We start from the raw sequence: 20,125 nt of genomic DNA, 5'->3' as shown, positions 1-20,125 counted from the left end.
AGTGCCTTTTCCTAAATATGCCCACATAATTTCTACCTAGGCTTTCTTTTTCTTTGCTTCCCTTGTTTTTCTTTTTCTTCGTGTAGCCCAGGCTAGCCCCCAACTCATTGTCTAACTCAAAGATGACCTTGAACTCCCCCACCCTGCTTGCCACCATGCTTGGCTTATGCAAAAATGCTAAGGATTAAACCAGAGTCTCCACATGCATGCTACTCAAGGTCTCTACGGATTGGGCCACATCTTCTGGCACCTGTGTAAGTTCCTTCAGGAACAGTGATTGGTAGATGTGGGGAAGCAGAAGGTCCCTGGGCAAAGTGTGTTTGCTGCAGGTGAGCGCTGCGAACAGTAGACTCAATCTACCTGGGGAAAACCAGACTCTCTCTATTGTGTATGTGCTATGGAGGGAGGGAGGGAGGGATGGGAGAGAGAGAGAGAGAGAGAGAGAGAGAGAGAGAGAGAGAGAGAGAGAGAGAGAGAGAGAAAGAGAGAAGGAGGGAGGTGCGTACTGTGAGCAGTAAACTCAAATCTAATTGAGGAACACCAGAGTCCATATATTGAGTGTGTGGAGGGAGGGAGGGACAGAGAGAGGAAAAAAAGGAGCTGGCTTCTGGCCCCCTCTGCTCACATAGCCCTGTTCTCTACTCATCTGGCAGAGGGGAAAGGATGCTGCCATCCCCTGACCCCCAGTGGCCTGGGGCTGTAGTCACTGGGGTCCCTGGTGGCCGGGCTTGCTGCCTGTAGGCAGCCCACACAGCTGCTGTGCATAGCAGTCAGACTGCCCAGGAGCTCCCCAGGGTAGAGAGAACGGTCCAGAACAGCTTGGAGTCATTAGACGCTCTACGCTGAGTGCTTTTGGTGACAGCTGAGTTTCAGACCCAGAGGCTCTTCCCCTGCCTTAGCTTCTTCTCTCCTCCCCTCCCTATTTCTCTGGTGACTTCCCCCATCCCTGTGAAAGGGACAGGAATGAATGTCCTTTAGGCCCCTGGCATGGCTCCCTCGCAGCCACAATGTGAAGCCAGGCACTTGGAAGACAATGAAAGGGAAGCTGAATTCCGCTGTTGCAACTGCTGGGCAACTTCAGACAAACCACATAACCTCTCTGGGTGTCTGTCTGTTTTGCTTGTCAGCAGGGGCTCCAGGGCCTCCTGCTCTTTTGCTTTTGAGCGCATATTGCACTGAGCATGGCTGAGAGACACGGGTGTGGGAAAGCAGACGCTAAGCAAAGCTGCAGCACATGTAGTGGGAGTGGGCAGCCCCCACGGGTCAGCCTGGAGGATGCTGGAACACAGGACTAAGTCATTCTGCAGCAGGCAGAGAACATGCTCACCCCTTCACTGGTGGGGAAACTGAGGCCTGGAGACTAACCAAGGAAGCTGGAGTTAGAAGCCGCTCTTTCTCTGGCCCCAACTTGCCCTTTGAATCTAGTCACAGAAGCACTGACTTTAAACCTGTCCCCACAGCCTTAGGAGGGGAGCCTTGTGGGCTATAGGCTACAGTGAGATGCGAACGGCGGCTGAAGATACCAGAGTCTGCTTTAACAGCAGAAACAGTAAGAGGCAATCTATGCCTTGAAGACATAGATGAAGTGAGACACTTTTAGGAACCTCTGTCATTCCTGTAGCCAGAAACAAGGCTGGAGAGTTTAATCTCAGCTCACAGTTTCCGGGAGATTTCAGCTCACCGCAGAGAGACCATGTAGAGCGCTGGAAGTGTGTGGTGGTGGCTTCTCCTATGGTGGTGCACTGGGAGCAGAGTCTGTAGTCAGAACCAAGAACAGATTAACCTTCAAAAGCCCGCCCAGATGGACCTCTTCCATCATCCAAGCCTCACAGCAGGCAAAAGAGGGCCACACTGGGAAGCAAAGGCGCCTCAGATTCTAGTGGAGTCCCTTGCAGTGAGGCTGCAGGACAGCCCAGAAAAGGATGTTTCAAGCCTCGTGGCAGTGTGAACTGGTGTGACTGGAAAAGGGGACAGGCCAGGGGGTTACTTCCCCCATGCTCTCCTTTCGTAAGCCTTGCTGGGAAGGCACTGGAACAGGCAGTGAAGTCCCTGTCTGCGCCAAGTGCAAACCTCTCCAGGAGGAGACATTCCCACACAGGAAGGAAAAGGGACCAGCTTGAGTTCGAATCCCAGCTGGAACATTCTTTGCATTTCCACAGGATATTACACTATACAACATCCTTAAGCCTTGGTTTTCCTACTGTAGATCAACACCTGTTAGCCAGCCCTATGGGCGTGACTCGAAACAGTTCACGGGATGCTCTGGAGCCAGTGAACGCAGATGTGTGCATGTGTGTGTGTGTATGTGTGTGTGTGTGTGTGTGTGTGTGTGTATGCATGCACGCACATGTGCATGTGCACACGAGTAAATGCATGAAAGCCCATGTTTATCCATATATGTGATATGGCTGGCTCAGCCGGAGGAAGGAAATAACCTTGACAGAGGCAGCTGGAAAGGGAAGGCAGCAGGTAGCAAGGTGTCTGCAGTCTCCCTCACTCCTGTGGCAGAGCTGGCCACCACTCAACACTTCTTGGCTAGAGGCTCCTGGGGGTCCCGACTTGGCCCAGCTCAGCCAGACAGGCTTTGGCAAAGACTCGGCTTGTTCCTCTGAGCAATGCCTTTCTCCTAGCCAAGGTTGGCAAGAAGTGGCCAGAGGAGCTGAGTGAGTGGAGAAACTTCTTGGCTGTGCCACTGGCTGCCCTCTGTGCTTAGGTCTCTCCCTCTTGGCCTGTGGGTACCTTATGTCACTCCCTCAGCTCTGTTTAGCTGGGCTCTTGGGGATAGGACAGGGCGGGGGGGGGGGGTGTTGGGGATGGTGCAGCGGGGCAGGCTAGTCCCAGCTGCTCTGTACTTTCCTGAGCTGAAGGTCCATAGTGAGAGCAAGTATGTCATCTGTTCTTCACGCAAAGGCCTGAGTTGCGGGAGGGGCGTCAGTGGTCTAGCCCCAGCACCATGACCAGGGAGGCTTCCCCTCTAAGGATGGGTTAGACTGCACCATCACCATGCTGGATAGGATTCCTTCCAGGCATCCTAAGTTGGTCCAGCCTGCAGCCTGGAGATGCCTGACCATGGAAACTTACAGGAAGCCAAGTTTGGGGCCGGGGATGAGGGAACCAGAGGACAACTTCCATTTCTCCTTGGGGCATAGTAGAGAAGTTATAAGAGCTAGCTCTGGGGCCAGATAATCCTACTTCAAACCACAGCTCCACCCTGACAAGCTGTGTGTCTGTAGGCAGGTTACTGAGCCTTGCTGGGACCCAGCTCCCTTATTTATAAAATGGTCAGCATCCACCCCAGATATTGCTTCAAGGCTGCACCAAGCTGACACGTGCAGGAAACTGAGAGTTCATCCTTACGCCGAGGGGCTGGGTCGATAGCAACTGTTATTCTTGTCCTATATGAAGAAGGAGCCACCCCAGTCCCAGCCTCATTATCAGACTTGGAGGTGCATCTAAAACTGGTCTTTCAATGGGACCACTCATCAGAATAGAAAAGTGAAGCCCAGAAGATGGGAAGGTCACGTGGGTTGCTATGAACTACAAGGTCAATGTCTCCAGCTGGTTTCTGACCCCTCTTTCTACCAGGTTTCCTGATGTGGTGGCCTCAGAGAAGCATCTTCATCCTTAGGCTCCTGGTGCAGCTGGGAGACTGATGGGCAGCTCCTAGCAAGCATAGGCAGCTGCTTCCACCGAAATCCTAGGGAGGGTAGCAGCTTGGCCATGTCTTCCCCAGCCCCAGAGGCAGGAGCAGCCCCTCCACCTCTCCTTTCTCAGCCTCCCTCTGCCTGTCTCCATGGTGTCCACATGTCACATCTGAGACTCTGGAGACAGCCACAATCCTCCAGGACCTGAAAGTGAGTTCTCTTTCTGAGGCCAGTTTCTGTAGCTTGGGGCTCAAGGCTTGCGTAGGGTGGGAGCGTTCACCACTAAATATTTGGCACAGAGGGAGACACCGGGACAGACAGAACATCCCTGCTGTGCCTGGAGCCTTGCCTTCTTGTTGCTGCCTCTCCCCGGCTATGGTTTCAGCCCCAGGAGATGACACAGAAGCAGCACGTGCAATGGAGAAGGAAGCAGATGGAACAACTAGCCTCAGTTTGACGTGGAGTGGGAAAGTCCGCGGGAGAGAGGTAAGAAGCCGGCCAGCTCTGAGTACCAAAATAACCCAGGTCAGAGTCCTCGCTTTTGCCATCTGTCTGGCCCAGGCTGGCCTTGAACTCTCTGTGTATCCGATGATCTTGAACTTATGATCCTCTTGCCTTCCAAGTGCTGGGATTGTTGGCATGTACCACCAAGCCTGGTTTATGTGGCGCCTCGTGCATGTTGGGTAAACATTGAGCTCCATCCCAGCCCTGTCACAGATTCCTATGTGGCTCTTGGTAACCTGCAGCCGCATTCTGGCACGGTTTTCCCCTGTCATGCCTCCCAGGGCTCTTACTATTTGTACTGGCTGGTTTTGTGTATCAACTTGACACTCATCAGAGAGGAAGCAGCCTCAGTTGAGGAAATGCCTCCATGAGATCCAGCCGTTAGGGCATTTTCTCAATCAGTAATCAAAGGGGGATGGCTCAGTGCATTGTGGGTGGCACCACCCCTAGGCTGGTGGTCCTGGGTTCTATAAGAAAGCAGGCTGAGCAAGCTATGAGGAGCAAGCCAGTAAGCAGCACCCCTCCATGGCCTCTGCATCAGTTCCTGCCTCCAAGATCTTGCCCTGTTTGAGTTACTGACCTGATTTCCTTCAATAATGAACAGCAATATGAAAGTGTGAGCCAAAGAAACCCTTTTCTCCCCAAACTTGCTTTTTGGCCATAGTGTTTCATTGCAGCAATAGAAGCCCTAAGCAAAGCATTGTTCTGGCAGCCTAGTATTCATGTAGGACGTCTACCAAGAAGACTCAACTGACTCAGCTAAGTACTCCACAGGTACCACACTCTACTCAGTACTGGTTTTCAGGCAGGATGGATGTGTCAGTTGCCACATACTGCTGCATAAATAACCCTGATCCCAGTGGCCTAACACAGCAAAGAAGTTGCCTGAAGCTCAGCTGGGCGATTTTGCTTTTAGCCTGCTCACTACATGGGATGCACTGTCCCCAGAGCCATCATGTCATTCACTATCCCAGGACCAGGGCTAACTGGGACACGCTCCTTTCATGGCATACAGCAAGCCCTGTAGCAGCACACGAAGCTCCGCCGTAAACCATTGGCCAAGCAAATCGTGCAAGCAGGCAGAAAAACACCACCCTTGGTGGCGGGTGGGGGTGGGGGTGGGGGCGGGGGCGGGGCATGGCAGGACTAAGAGTCAGAGGGCAGCATCCTTGCACTGTTAGCTTGGCTGATAACAGGTCCACAGGAGGGCTGGAGAGATGGTCAAGTGCTGGGTGTGCCAAAGTGAGGATCTGAGTTGGGCTCTCTAGGGAACACATATAACCCTGGCACTTGGAAGCAGAGACAGAGGAGTCCCAGGGCTTTCTGGCTAATTAGCCTAGCCCAATCAGAGAGCTCCGTGTTCAGTGAGAGTCTCTGAGGAAGATGTCCAATGTCAACTCTACTCACATATGCACCCAACACTTATGTCCACACATGTACATGAACACACACACACACACCAAGATTAGAAACGCTCCACGGCAAAGAGAAATGGTCAGTTAAAAGAGCGACTCTTTAATGATGGACTCTTTAAAGAGTGGTACCTGGGCAGGGACCATATACCAAGATACCCTTATCCATCCTCCCCGTTTCATGGCTGCCATGACCCATCCTGATTCTTGTGGTCTGGGAAGGCTTTTCCAGCAGCATCTTGGAGGCAGGTTGTGTTCTTGTCACCCATTCTGTCTTCCTAAGCACAACTCCTTGCTTCTGGAAACACGATAGGCCTTCCGAGAAAGCGCTATGGAAACCTCCCCACAAACACTCAGCCTTCCCCCATCCTGCTAATTAAAGCCACAGCTGCCAGACCCAAACCAAAAAAGAAAAATTAAAGAAATGAGATCTTATTATTTTTAAGTTAATCCACTTACTGTGAAGGGCTAGCCACTGAGCACGTCACATCGGCAGTCTGTAGGGGATGTGTTGACTACTATTCAGGTAGTAGTTCACCATGGAGAAGGAGACAGGTCAGTCTCCATGTCTGCCTTTGGAGAGCTGCAGACAGACACAGGCCATGGCCGGAAAGCAGAGGAGAGGAAGATGGAGTGTGATGGAGAAGCAGGTAGCCATCGCGGAGCACAGGGATGGGAACTGAAGAGGAGCAGGGACCTTTGAGGAGCTCAGATCCTGAAGGAGTAACTAAGCTGGGCCTGGGAGAGAGCCGCGGGGGAGGCACTCTGGCAGCAGGCGAGGCCATGCCTCAGACTCAAAGAGACAGCAGGAAGGACAGAGATCCAAAGTCCATGTGGTAGGGGCAGACCCAACAGATGGGAAAGAGCAAGAGTGGATGTGGGATCAGGGAGCAAGGGTGAGCCCAGGTGACCTGTGTGAACTTTGATGGGGATTTGCGCCTTTCCCATGAATGATGGAAATGCCGGAAGGTTCTATGCAGCTGAGTGGGCTTCGATGATGTCATCACTTATGAAGGCTGCCTGTAGAGTCTGGGATTGACAAGCAGAATTCGGGGGAGGGCATGTGGGATCTGCTCCGAAGCTCTGATTAGCGACTGGGATGCCCACATGCACTGGATAGCTGTTGAGATTGGATAGAATGCATTCCAGAACTACAGCTTAGGCTTACAAGATGATGGTGTCCCTTACCTACTAAGACTGAGAATTTTGGAGCCGGCAACTCCGGCAGGAAATGTTTGAGTTGGAGGGATGTATGGGCCTGGGGACCAGTGGGACTAACTTTTCAGTGGCCAACAGGCAGGCGGCCTGGAACACGTCTAGGTAAAGTGGTTCTCAACCTGTGGGTCCCAGCCTCTCTTCAGGGGCTCAACTACCCTTTCACAGGGGTCCCCTAAGACCCTCAGGAAATACAGATACGTACATTATGATTCGGAACAGTAGCAAAGTTACAGTTATGAAGTAGCAATGAAATAATGTTATGGTTGGGGTCACCACGGAATGAGGAACTGTGTTAAAGGGTCACAGCATCAGGAAGGTTGAGGACCACTGAGCTAGGTTGGAGATGAAGGTCGGAGATAGCAGCTTTAGAAGCCACACTTGTAATCCCAGCATTCAGGAGATGGAGTCAAGAGAATGAGGAGTTCAAGGTCATCCTTGGCTGTGTATTGAGTTTGAGGACAGCCTGGGCTATCTGAGACCCCATTTAAAAAAAAAAAAAGAAAGAAAGAAAGAAAGAAAGAAAGAAAAGAAAAGAAAAAAAAAGAAAAAAATGATGCTAACAAGAATGGCATTGACCTTTTTCACTTATCATATTGGAGGTGGTTGTTAAACTTTGTTGCCGTGTCAATGTCATCCAAGACCCGGATCTGGGCTGTTTTTTATTTGTTAGGAACTGTAAGGGAATTGTGGGCAACTAAACCAACAGCCTTGCACATTGCATGTGCCAGGCAGTGCTCTACCGCTGAGCTGGTAGCCACAGCCCGGCATATATCTTCTGCACTGCCACCTCCACTCCTCTGTGTGCATGTGCTCTGCAAGATGGGGGAAGGCAGGCTAAGTACCTGGAGGATGTGAACTCCGGGGGAGGAAGTTAGAAAACAATTCGTTAATAGATGTAATGCCTCCTTTGGCTATGTTTGGCAAGACATACAAAAAGGGATTAGACTCATAAAAGAATTGGCTGGTTAACAAGGGGGAGTGGGAGGAAATTAAATACCCACTAATTAGTACTTGTGGGGTTGGATGAGGCAGGGAACTCTTAACCCTGAAGGGAACAAGGCAAAATTGAGAAACGTCTGCAGGAAGAAAGGCTGGTTGACATCTGCCCAGTGTGGACCTTCTGCTTCAGGTCCTGATGGCGTCACAGATACTGGACCAGCCTCCAACCCCCACAAATGAGCAGAAAGCAGGATTGTACATATGAAACATCTGTTTCCAGACACCGGGTGACCGGAATCAGGCAGTGTTCCCTCAGAAAATGAAAACAGTAAGATAAACTCTGTGAGACTATTGGGGCTCTCTGAGATGAAGTGCACGCTGTGCTCCAGGGTGGAAAGCCACAAAGGATTTCAAGGTGCTAGGAGGCCAAGATCCGGGCTCAGAGAAGTGACGTGGCTGGGATTTGAATAGCACAAATTCCCAAATAGCACAAACCTGGGCGACTGGAGCCATGCAGAGAAAGAGCTTCAACAACAACCCAGGATTCCTTCTGAGTCACCGACTCAATGAGGTTGGCATGTGTGGGATGAGGGTTCCTGTCTATAGGGATCAAAGAACTAGTCATGATCAAGGAGTTGCAAACTGAACAATGTTCTGATATGTATGCTCAAGTTAGGACAGCCAGAGTAGAGAGAGGCCTTGGAAAACATGGGAGACGTTCAGGGGAAATTGGCTGGCTGATGGGAGCCACATGGCACCTGACAACTGTCTGCAACTCCAAGATCTGACACCCTCACACAGACACATATGCAGGAAAACCACCAATGCATGTAAAAATAAATGAATTATTTTTTCAAAAACTAATTATTCACTGTATTTATTTTATTTTATTTTTTGGACACAGGATCTCTTTACACAACCCTGGGTGTTCAGGAGCTCACTATGTAGACTAGACTGGTCTTGAACTCACAGATATCAGCCTGCCTCCGCCTCCCCAGAGCTGGGATCATCTCTATCTGAGTGGAAACTTTCGACAGGCCAGGCTTCAGCAGAGTTAGTCCTGGAATCCCTAGAACGAAGGCTACCCTAGGCCCATCCTAACAAGGTGTAAAGCAAGCCTTGGGAGGACCAGGCTGACCTCCGAGGGAACTGCTACAGTAAAACTCAATACTCAGCCGGGCGTGGTGGCGCACGCCTTTAACCCCAGCGCTCAGGAGGCAGAGGCAGGTGGAGCGCTGTGAGATCGAGGCCAGCCTGGTCTACAAAGTGAGTCCAGGACAGGCAAGACTAACATAGAAAAAATGAAAGAAAGAAAGAAAGAGAAAAAGAGAAATAGAAAGAAACCTCAATACTCTTTCATATAATAAAACAAATAATTTGTTTTTTAAAAAACCCTTAGCACTCAATAGCATAATATTCTGACTATGAGAAAATGTACCCAGGTTCTGAAGAGATGGCTTTGCAGTTGAGAACACTGACTGTACTTCCAGAGGACCAGGGTTCAATTCCCAGTACCCACACGACACATAAAATAAAATTTAAAAGACAGAAACTGGCGGGGCATGGTAGTGCGTGCCTTTAATCCCAACATTCAGGAGGCAGAGGCAGGTGGATGGATCTCTGTGAGTTGGAGGCCAGCCTGGTCTACAAAATGAGTCCAGCCAGGGCTGTTACACAGAGAAACTCTGTCTCAAAAGAATAACAACAAAACAGAAACTGTACCCAATACCCACAACCCAAGAGAAAAGCTAGAAACAGACCCTAAGGTGACAGACAGATGGCATGATGGTTAGTTTTAAGCTGTCAGCTTGACACAATGTAGAATCACCAGAGAAGGGAGTCTTAAGGAGGAATCATCTGGTGTGGGTTGGCCTCTGAGCCTGACTGTGAGGATTTTCTTGTCTAAGGGGGGGGAGGCCCACCTGAATATGGACAGATCATTTGGGTCCTGGACTGTATAAATCGGGAAAAGTCGAGTTGGGCACTGACAGGCATGGATTCTTTGCTCTCTGTCCCTGATTGTGGATGTGATGTGACCAAGTCCCCCAGGTTTCTGCTGTGACTTCCTTGTAAATGGACTGTAATGTGCGACTGTGAGCCAAAGACATACCCTTTCTCTCCTCCTTTCTTTCTTTCTGTCGGGGTGTTTTATCACAACAGAAATGCCACCAGAACATATGCAATGTGTAGGTAAGGTCCCTCAAACAGAAAATAGGTCCAAGAGTTTAAAAAAAAAACCACAAGGTGCGAGTGGTGGAACACATCTACAACCTCAGCACTGGAGAGGCAGAGGCAGGAGGATAGCCGAAAGTTCAAGGCCAAGGCCAAGGCTGGGGGCTACACAGCAAGGCTCTATCTCCAAAAACAAGTAAAGATCATAAAATAGGACAATGGTAAAGAACTAAATGAAATGTACTAAAAACAAAATCAGAGAGAACAAAGAAATATAGTAGCTGAAATAAAGATTTCCCATGTGGGCTAAACAGCCAGTTTGATGGGCAGGAAAGGATTGGTGAGTGTTCAAGCAAACTGAAGGGCTGAAAAACTAGTTCGAGAAAGACTAACAAAAGACTCAGTGAACACTGGGCAAACGGACTGCGATACACACAGAGTCCAGAGAAGAGAGTGGGGAGGGGTGGGTGGGAGGCAAATATTTGAAAATCAATGGCCAATCATTTTCCAAATGTATTTCAATTTTTAAAAACATACAAAGAAAATCACTAGGAGGCACATTGTAATCAAGTTTCTAAAGACCCATGATGATAGGAAAAACATTGTTTTAATTAAATGCAACAGGAGAAAGCTCTGAACCCTGTGGTCAGGATCAAATTGATGGTGTGGCTGTCATGTACGTTGCTAGAGACTCTAGGTGAACTGACTGAGCGACATTTTCTCTCCTGCTTTGCTTTTTGTAATAGGGTCTTGCACCTGTATCCCAGGCTGGCCCTCAGTGTAGAGCTTTCCCTGCCTCTGCCTCCCAAGAGCGCTCTTTACAGCCAGCACACGTGGCTCATGGTGGATCTCGTTCCAGTGTCTATTGTATATTATGTTTCCAGCTAGCATCTGAGCCAGTGGCCCTCACATACCAATCTGACAGGCATAACCCACCTGCATGAACTCCTGCTGCAGCTTAAAGGGCATGGGACCTACAGGAGGCAAGAGAGCCACCAGAAACTTTGTGTGTGCCCAAAAGCCTGTAGATAAGATCACCTTGTCTGTACGTGCTTTAAAAAGTTAGGCTTTCTAGCTGGGTGTGGCAGTGCTTTATCGGCTGAGCTGTCTCCAAGTCCTCGCCCTTTCCAAAGTCTACAGGCTAAGACGAACACTTAGCACCTGTGAAGGCCAAGGTTGTCAAACATGACAGGATTTACTATCACCTGTGATCTCATTTACCTACCTTTCTGGGTGGGTATGTGAGGGGGTTTCTCAGTTGGTGTTACTGAGAAAGGAAGACCCAGCTTAGATGTGGCAGCAGCATCACTCCAGTTGGGACCCCAGCTGAGTGAGAAAGAGAAAATGAGCTGCAGGCCAGCATTCATCTGATTCCTGACTGGATACAATGTGGCCTGCGCCTTACACTGTGGTTGCGGTGTAAGACTGTAACCTCCAACTGTGGGAGAAAAATAAACCCTTCCTTCATTAAGAAGCCTTTATCAGGTGTTTTTGTCACAACAATGAGAAAAGTAACTAATACAGTGTTCAAGGAGGGTGTGTTTTCCCATGCTCCCCTGTGATGGGGACAAAGAGGACCACAGAGGAAAAAGTTTGGGCTACCTAAAATGGCCAATGTTACATGGTGTAGTTTGTTTTCTATTGCTGTGACAAACATCACAGCCAAAAGCAACTTGGGGAGGAAAGAGTCACAGTCTGTCACTGGGGGACGTCAGAATAGGAACTCAAGGTAGGAACTGAAAGAGAAGCCATGGAGGAACTCTGCTTGCTGGCTTGATCTCTGCTCTCTTCCTTATACAGCCAGGACCACTTGCCTAGTGAGGGTGCCAAGCTTTCCCATATCCACCACCAATGAAAATAATCTCCCACAGGCCAATCTGATCAAGGAAATTCTTCAACTGAGGTCCCCTCTTTGTAGGTGACTCTCAAGTTGGCAAAGGAAACTAACCGTTTCTCTGAGTATTATGCTTTTCAGGATGACATTTAAGAACTGGAAGGCAAAGGGGGGGAGTTTATTCCTGGTTTCTTCTTTTTTGTTTTGTTTTGGGGGGGTGTTTTAATTTTTCTTTCTTTCTTTTTTTCTTCTGAGACAGGGTTTCTCTGTGTAGCCTTAGCTGTCCTGGACTCACTTTGTAGCCCAGGCTGGCCTCAAACTCACAGCGATCCACCTGCCTCTGCCTCTCGAGTGCTGGGATTAAAGGCGTGAGCCACCACTGCCCAGCTCTTTTTCTTTAATTAGGGAGAAAACTCTTTCCCCTAACACCTATCAGCCGATTGTTGGCTCTATCAGGTGAGAACCTAGCTGCAAGGAAAGCTAGTCAAGAATCATGTAGCTGGTATTTTTATCATCAGTTATGGGAATTCGATTTTTCCCAGCGAGAGAAAGGAGAGATTGGGATGATGACTTTTGACTAGGCACCCCACAGTGCTTAATTTACCCCATAAACACCACATGTGAGAAATGAGGTGATCTAGAGAGTAATCCTGGGGTATCATTTCATGAAGCCTTATGTATGGGTCCAAGAAAAGGGAGTCTAATCTGTCTCTCAGCACCAAGTGGCACCAAACTTGGCAGTTTCAGGGAACAAACATTTCTTCTCTCACAATTTCTGAGGGTCAGAACATTGGGAACAGTTTGTCCAGATGATCTTATTTCAAGATGTCAGTCAACTGGCCTCCAGTCATCTCAGGAAATCTCACTAGTGCGGATATTGACTGGGCTTCTTGGCTCTTCCCTGACTGGTGGCTAGATCCTCAATTCTTTACTGGCTGGTGACTGTAGTCCTCAGTTCTCCCATTGGCCATTGGCTGAGGGCCTCAGTTCTTCACTGGCTATTGCCTGGGGACCTTGAGTCTTCATTGACTCACTGGCTAATGGCTAGTGTCCTCAAGTCCTCACTGGATAGTGGGTGGTGGACTCTGTTCCTTGTCAAGTGAATCTCCTCACGGGCAGCATGCACATCCATGGTATATAGCTGTAGGTTTCCCCTAGAATGAGCGACTGGGAGGGAGAACGAAAGAACGACCAAGATGAAGACTTCTCCATCTTCTATCATCCGATCTTGGAGGTGACATGCCATCACACACACACACCCCATATTTGTTATTCACATTCTCTCACCCTGGGCACAGCACGGAAGATGACCATGTAACCTGAGCCCCCACGAGGTGGGCATCTTTGAGGGCCATTGTTGAAACAAGACCTCATAGAAGTCAGAAAGGTAAATGAAGTCCCATGTGAACCTAGAGAGCCTGATATCAGGGGACAGACGGAGAGCATCTCAGAAGAAGTTCATTAAGTACCTTTCAATACAGCAGTGAGACGAGCAGCTAAGGATTGGGAAAAAAAATGCTCACTAATTTGTCCACTAGGGTCATTGGAATTGTTAAGAGAAACTCCCACTGACCAGTTTACAGTGGACAGAGGTGAGAGTGGCTTAGAAGCCAGGTGACCAGAACCAGTGTGGACCACCTTCTAGAAAGAATAGCTTGGTGGGGAGAAAGGAGAGCTGCACAGCACTAGAGGAGCTTCAGTTTGGGGAGGAAGAGGGCTGAAGATATTTTTAGATGGAGGAGAAGCAGCCAGTGAGGCTGGAAGAGGTGAAGATGCAGGAAAGAGGGATGACGGATGAGTTCATCTCTAGAAGGAGACAGGAGGACTGAAGGTTAAGGGCACAGGTGGGCTGCTTGGCTCTGAGCAGAGAGACACCTCATCCTCTGAGGCTGCTGTGGGGGAGTCAGGCTGAGTCTAGCTGGGGCGAGGCCCAAGGGTGAGGATGCCTGGGATCTGGGAACTCACATCTGATGGCCTCAATTTTCTTTGAAAGTTGGGGAGTCGGAGCTGCAGGGAGCTCTGCGCACGATGATGCTGATTACCGTGGTGATTGCTCACAGGTGAAGGGAGGCATAGCAACAGCCTGTTCCCATGAGCCGGGGTGAGCCCTCCCCTTGTGATCTCATGTGCTCTCATATCTCAGCAAACTCATTTTTCATCATTGGTGGTGTCTCCAGACAGCCCCTGTCTGAGGTGCCACAAGGTGTGAGTTACTGGTATTGAAATGAATGAGGTGGAGGGTACCACAGCTTAGTGGGTGCGAAGAAGCTTGATGCAGATACATCCAAGGTCCATGTCACCGAGACTTCATCCACACTCTGCTACACCTCTGATGGGACACTCATGCACCCCAAGGGGGCCTTCTTTTTCAGGCAAGGCCTTAAGATGTTCCCCTCAGGAGGGCAGAAGTCTGGTTCCCCAGTCCCTTATGCCCTACAGGAAGTCCCAGAACAAGACCCCCACACAAGCTCTTCCTCCGTGAGTCTCCCCTAGAAAGGACCTTATGTTTCTTCCATCTCCTAGTAGAGGAGCTCAGCTCCCCTCGGCTCCCCTCTCAGACTCTCTATCAGGCAACAGAGCCCAAAATGCCTTGGCATGGTGGCATGTGGTGGTGGGCAGGGCGGTGTCTGTGTTCCCAGCACTCAAGAGGTAGAGACAGGAGCATCAGGAGTTCAAGGCCTTAGCCACATAGTGAATTTCAGGTCATGATGGGCTGTCTAAAACAAAAAACAAAAAACAAAACAAAACAACAACAACAAAAAAACCCAGGAGAGAGGAGAGGGGAGGGAGGGGTCCATTTGGAGACCAGGTGTGCCTTCTGTGTTTGGTGATAACCAAGTAGAAAGGCTCTAAAGGTGCTTGAAGCACTGCGCTTGCAGACATTGGTCACCTTCCCCTATAGTCAGACATAAAGTGTGAACCTTCTACCAAGTACAGTCTACAAGATGACAATCTTGTGCCACCTTGCCCTGGCTCCTTACACTCCACCATCTTCAGCAGAGTTCTCACGGGTGCACCTCAGAGCCTTGTCCACACACAAGTCTTCCGTGAACGGCAAGACTCTTTACACAGTGCTGGCCACCATACTAGGGAAGGATTTGGGACATAGGAAGGGTGAATATTATCTCCACACCATCAGGAGCTGGGAAGTGCTGGAGAGGTAGCTTCCAAGAGGGTGCCCATGGCCCCATGGCCTAAGATGCATGTCTTTAGGGGTCCCTCCCACATGAAATCAAGATTGACCTGTCATCGGTGGACCACAGCAAAAGATGGAGTGCACTTGCCAAAGGCTGATTCTGGAATGTACCAGAGTTCTCCACCATGGTATACCTGGATCCTTCGCATCAGGGAACGCTGGAGGCCATGTCATAAGGATGCTTAAGCAGTCGCGTGGAGACACCCAAATGCAGTGGTGCTGTGTCCTGCCACTGAGGTCACTGAGCTGCCTTGGAAGTGGATCTTCGAAGCAACCTGTCGAATGTTCAGAAGAGGGCAGTCCCCATTGATACCCACCCGCCACTTCCCAAGAGGCTTCCTGCTACCAACCACCATCTTGATGTACAGAAATGGGGGAAAAAAATGAATGTGATATAATATAATTAAGACCAACAGGCTCTTGTCAAGTCATGATAACGTATGTGCTCACTGAAGGACCCTCCCTACTCCCAAAGGTTTCAGTGCTTGTATTTCCCCCTCAAGGAAGCACAGAATGTTTGAGCACACAGCTCAAGTCACACAGCAAAGCTACTAAGCGCTAGTACAATCCCTAGCCTCGTGTAGAGCTCCTGAAGCTATGTCATCACTCCATGAGCCTCTCTCCTTCCTAAGCCACATCTTCATTTGGCTCCTCCTTCCTTTATCCTCTCATGTCTCAACATCATCTCTTTGTATGTGGTGTGGATACATTCCCTCCCCTCCTCTCTCCCGTGTGTGTGTGTGTGTGTGTGTGTGTGTGTGTGTGTGTGTGTGTACGTGTGGGTGCACATGCATGTATCAGTACTTAAGCCTGGTGTGTAGGTCAGACGTCAACACTGGGTATCATCTTTGATCACTCTCCACCTTATTATTATTATTTTTTTTTAGGCAGACTCTCTCACCAATCTTGAGTTGGTTGATTTAGCTACACTGGTTGGTCTGAGCATCTCAGGAATGCGCCTGTCTCTACCTCCCCAGTGCTGGGCTTTCACTTCCCAATGCCACTAGAGGATACCCCCAGCTTCTATGTGGGTTCTGAGGTTCCAAACTCAGGTGCTCACATTTGCGTGGCGGGCACTTTACTGACTGAGCCCCCTGCCTCCAACCCCATCTCTTACAAACAGGTTGACTTCTTCCTTCTCAAATCCTTAGTGTTCAGCCCCAGGTGAACATGTTAACATGGCTGCTTATGATTAATGTCACCTGGACTGGCTGATGGAGGCAAATGAAGGCTGTCACTACATTGTCTACTCTCAGATGCTTGTGTGGTGGGCTGTTCTAGAAACCGTGACGCTGTAGACACAGTTTCTGGCTCTGCTGTGACCTTGTCAGAATGGCTCAAAGAAAGAACATAAAAACAGGAACACAACTGAGCTAAAGGCTGTAATGTGCCCACAGAGGCCATTTCCTTGGCCAACCATGGAGTCTGATGCTTTCAAAGCAACCTATTGAGTTTCAGAGATAAAAACAACCATGGAAACATAGTCCAAGGAGGGAGGTGGGAGAGAGGGAGGGAGGGAGACAGAAAGACACACAGAGAGACACGGAGAGACAGACAGAGAGAACAAGAATGAATGTGTGTCCTTGTGCCTTCTGCTCTCCACTCCTCCAATAATCCCAAGCCCTCTCAGTTCCCTTGGCTCAGGGAATCCTCCAGACCCTTCCAGAAGCACACCTCTCAGCACTGGAAGGTGAGTCCCAAGATGGACCTCCCACAGATGCTGCCAAAGCTGCCTCCACCTCAGGATCCTTACACACAAGCTGTCAACTCCTTCTCTTCGCCTACAGTAGCTGTTTGTCTGCTTTGCCTCTGCCTAATGGGCATAAGTCACCACAGAGTACCCAGGCGGACCCAGGCGGACCCAGACAGATCCAGGCAGACCCAGGCGGACCCAGGCGGACCCAGGAGGACCCAGGCCCAGCTGGAGAAGAAGCTGAAGACAGGCCCAGAGAGGTGGTTCAGCTTATGACCTGAGTTCCACCCCCTGATGCCACGGAAGGAGAGAACCAATACCCCCCCACACACACACACACACACGCTGTCCTCTGGCCTCCACCTGTGAGCGTAGCATTTTGCACACCCTCCCTCCTGCAATTAACTAAATAATAAAAAGTTTAATAACTTTTTTTTTAAGCTGGTAGACACCTGCTGACCAGATATCATCGGCGCTACCGTCATGCAGTTGCCACGTCCCTTGAGTGACGGAATTCCGTTCACTTGAATTCCAGCAGAAGAATGTCTCTGGAGTGTTGAACTTGGCTGTCTGGGACAGGCGGGCCAAGCAAACGGCATGTGGAATGAAAAATATGGAACGAGGCCCTTCAGATGATTTGGCCATTTGAGGAAGGGCTTGGGTGGGAAGGAGCAGCCAGACCGTGCGTGTTCTCCTGGGAAACACTCCCAGAATTCAGGCTGCTTCTCCCCAGGGAGAGAGCCACGCAGCACTCCACCCTCACTGTGATGCCCATGTAAGGGGGTGGCTCTGCCTTTCTTTTCTTCCACTCTTTATACCTCTTGCCCCTGTGCACTGCGCTGCCCTGGCTAGGGAGAGGGAGGCTTACCTGACGGACCCACTCACCTAGACAACTGCTCTCCTTCTTCATAGGCTTCAGTGGAAGCATTTGCCAGAGGATGGCTTTTCTCCCTGGATGCTGGATCTCTGCACAAGATCAAACAGGAGGCTTAGGTCCAGGCCACTCCCGGATGGGAGAAGTTGGATGCTCAGTGTCTTAGTTGAGACTTGGAGTTGCTGAAAGTTGCTAAGCAAACTCCTTAGGCTTGAGGGGAAAAAAAAGGAATTAATTGGAATATATTCCTAAAATGTCCAGGACACCTCTGCCTTCAGATGCAGCTTGTTCCAGGTGTCATGGTTGCTAGGGAACAGTTGCAGCCGATGTCTTGGCCAGCTGGGTTCTCTTTGCACATCTTCATTCTGAGTATCCAGGCCACCCCCAAATGTAGGTTCAAATCCCACAGAAATGAAGTGTGGTTCTGGGGAGTGGGGAGATGACCCAGTCGATAAAGTACCATGTGAGTGTGAGGTTCTCAGTTTGGATCCCCAACATCCTTATAAAGGCTGGGTGCTAGCCTGTGCCTGTAACCCCAATACAGTGTGGGAGGGGCAGTGAATTTCTAGAGCTACTGGCTAGTCAACCTTGCCTAATCAATGCACTCCAGACTCATGATTTGTTTGTTTATTTGGTTGGTTTTTTTGTTTTGTTTTGTTTTTTAAAGACAGGGTTTCTCTGTGTAGCCTTGGCTGTCCTATACTCACTTTGTAGACCAGGCTGGCCTCGAACTCACAGAGATCCACCTGCCACTTCCTCCTGAGGGCTGGGAGTAAAGGCATGCGCCACCACGCCTGGCTCCAGTTGATTTTTCAATTAAGTAAATGTTTCACAGTATTCTTCCAGCCAGATGGGCTTAGGCTTTCTATAACCAATAACCTAAGTGTCCAATCAATGACTAGTTCACACCAACACATTTGGGCTATTTCCAAGTCTGAGCAGCCTGAGGAAGTGCTACATACAGAGATGTCTAGTTCAGATGTCCCAACAGACCAAAGGTGTAGTAGGGTGGCCCCTCAGGGTTGGGGAGGGGTTACACGTGTGAGAGAGGTGGGGACCTCAGGCATCTGAGCATTTGAGGGATGACCAGCAAAAAGATCTCCTTTAGGGTTTTGTGGCCTGGTGTGTATGTGTGTGTGTGGGGGGGGTAGATTGCTCCCCCAGGCAGCCTTGTACCTACACCTCCTGTGTCCTGTGAATGCAACAGCTGGCACAGACGAGGAAAGTGAGTCCTGGAACACAGCTGGTGTGGTGCCTTATCCCTGAGTGGCCATGGCTGAGTGACCACACAGGTGGCTGCAAGGAGCCAGGTAGGTGTAGCTAGATCTGACAGCACGAGGGACTGGAGCAGGGCATGGTGGGAGTGGCAGAATGGAGAGATCGGGCAGCCAGAGCCTGTGTCTTCTGAGTCTTCACTGTGTCCCCAGCCAGCAGGTTGATGTCAGAGTTTCCAAGCACATGCTTTGATGTGCGGAGGGTGTGGATATAAAGAAAGGCTCCTGGGCCAGGAAACCCAACCCTTCCCTAGTCTTGGCTCTGCGGTTCACTTGCTGACTGGCTGTACACCAGTATTTTCACCTGGTGGGGTCCCTGCCAACATCAGGAAAACAGACAAAACTCAAGGATTAAGAAGTGCAGTGCCTGTTGCTGCCTGCAGAGGGCACTACTAAGGCATTTTATTTAAAACAAAACAAAACTTATAAGTAGGGAGGTGGGACACCCCTTCCCCAGCAAAGGACTGTATCCTTACAGTAACACTAGTTCTTGAGGAGGCATGAGTGCAGGGGAGAAGGCTCCTGGGGCCATAAGAAGTCTCCAACAAAGCTGGGGCAGTGGCAGGGTGGGGTCCAGGCTGGAGTAGGGTAAGGCTGACCAAAAGGCTTGACTTTCTTTCTCAGTTCTTTTTGTCCAGGGTAGACAAGGAGAAGGCCTGTCTGTCTTCCCTTCCTCCCTCCCTCTCCCCTCCCCTGCCCTCTGCTCCCCTCTTCCTCCTCCTCCTCCTCCTCCTCCTCCTCCTCCTTCTTCTTCTTCTTCTTCTCTCTCTCTCTCTCTCTCTCTCTCTCTCTCTCTCTCTCTCTCTCTCTCTGAAAAATTTCCATTGTGGAAATGGCACGTGTTTGTTCTTAAAGATCCAGCCACTGAGCTATATAACTTCTGGGAGTAGGAGAAAGCTCAGGGGCCCATAGTAACCCTCCTGTTAAAGTAGGATCTGTGGGTTAGTTGGCCTTTGATCCGTCCCCACTGGGCCTCTCCCCTAGCAGAGGTTTCTCCTGTCATACAGGAGAAGGATGGAACAGGAAAGGCCTGTGGTCCAGAGAGTTAAAACATTACAACAACTATGGCGGACGTTTATTGAGTGCTTGCTGTGTACTACACACTGGGCTGGGTGTTTCACATGTCATTCTAGATAACCCTAGGAAATACATATAAGTCAATACAACTATTGTTATGTTATTATCTCTACACATGCAAGAATCCAGTCAAAGAGAATTAGTTACTAAGCTAGAATGGTAAATCAAGAATTACACAGGTTTGATTGACCCCAGAGTCATAGATTTGTCATAGGTCAAGACAAAGCTTTGGAGCTTTGGGCTGAAGCCTTGTGTATGGGAGGAGAGACTGAGCTCCAAGGCAAGCTG

This window comes from Acomys minous, assembly GCF_964271855.1.
Source record: "Acomys minous genome assembly, chromosome: 13".
NCBI classification, from domain to species: Eukaryota; Metazoa; Chordata; class Mammalia; order Rodentia; family Muridae; genus Acomys; species Acomys minous.
The sequence above is the reverse complement of the archived record's forward strand: the minus strand, read 5'-3'. Positions refer to the sequence as shown.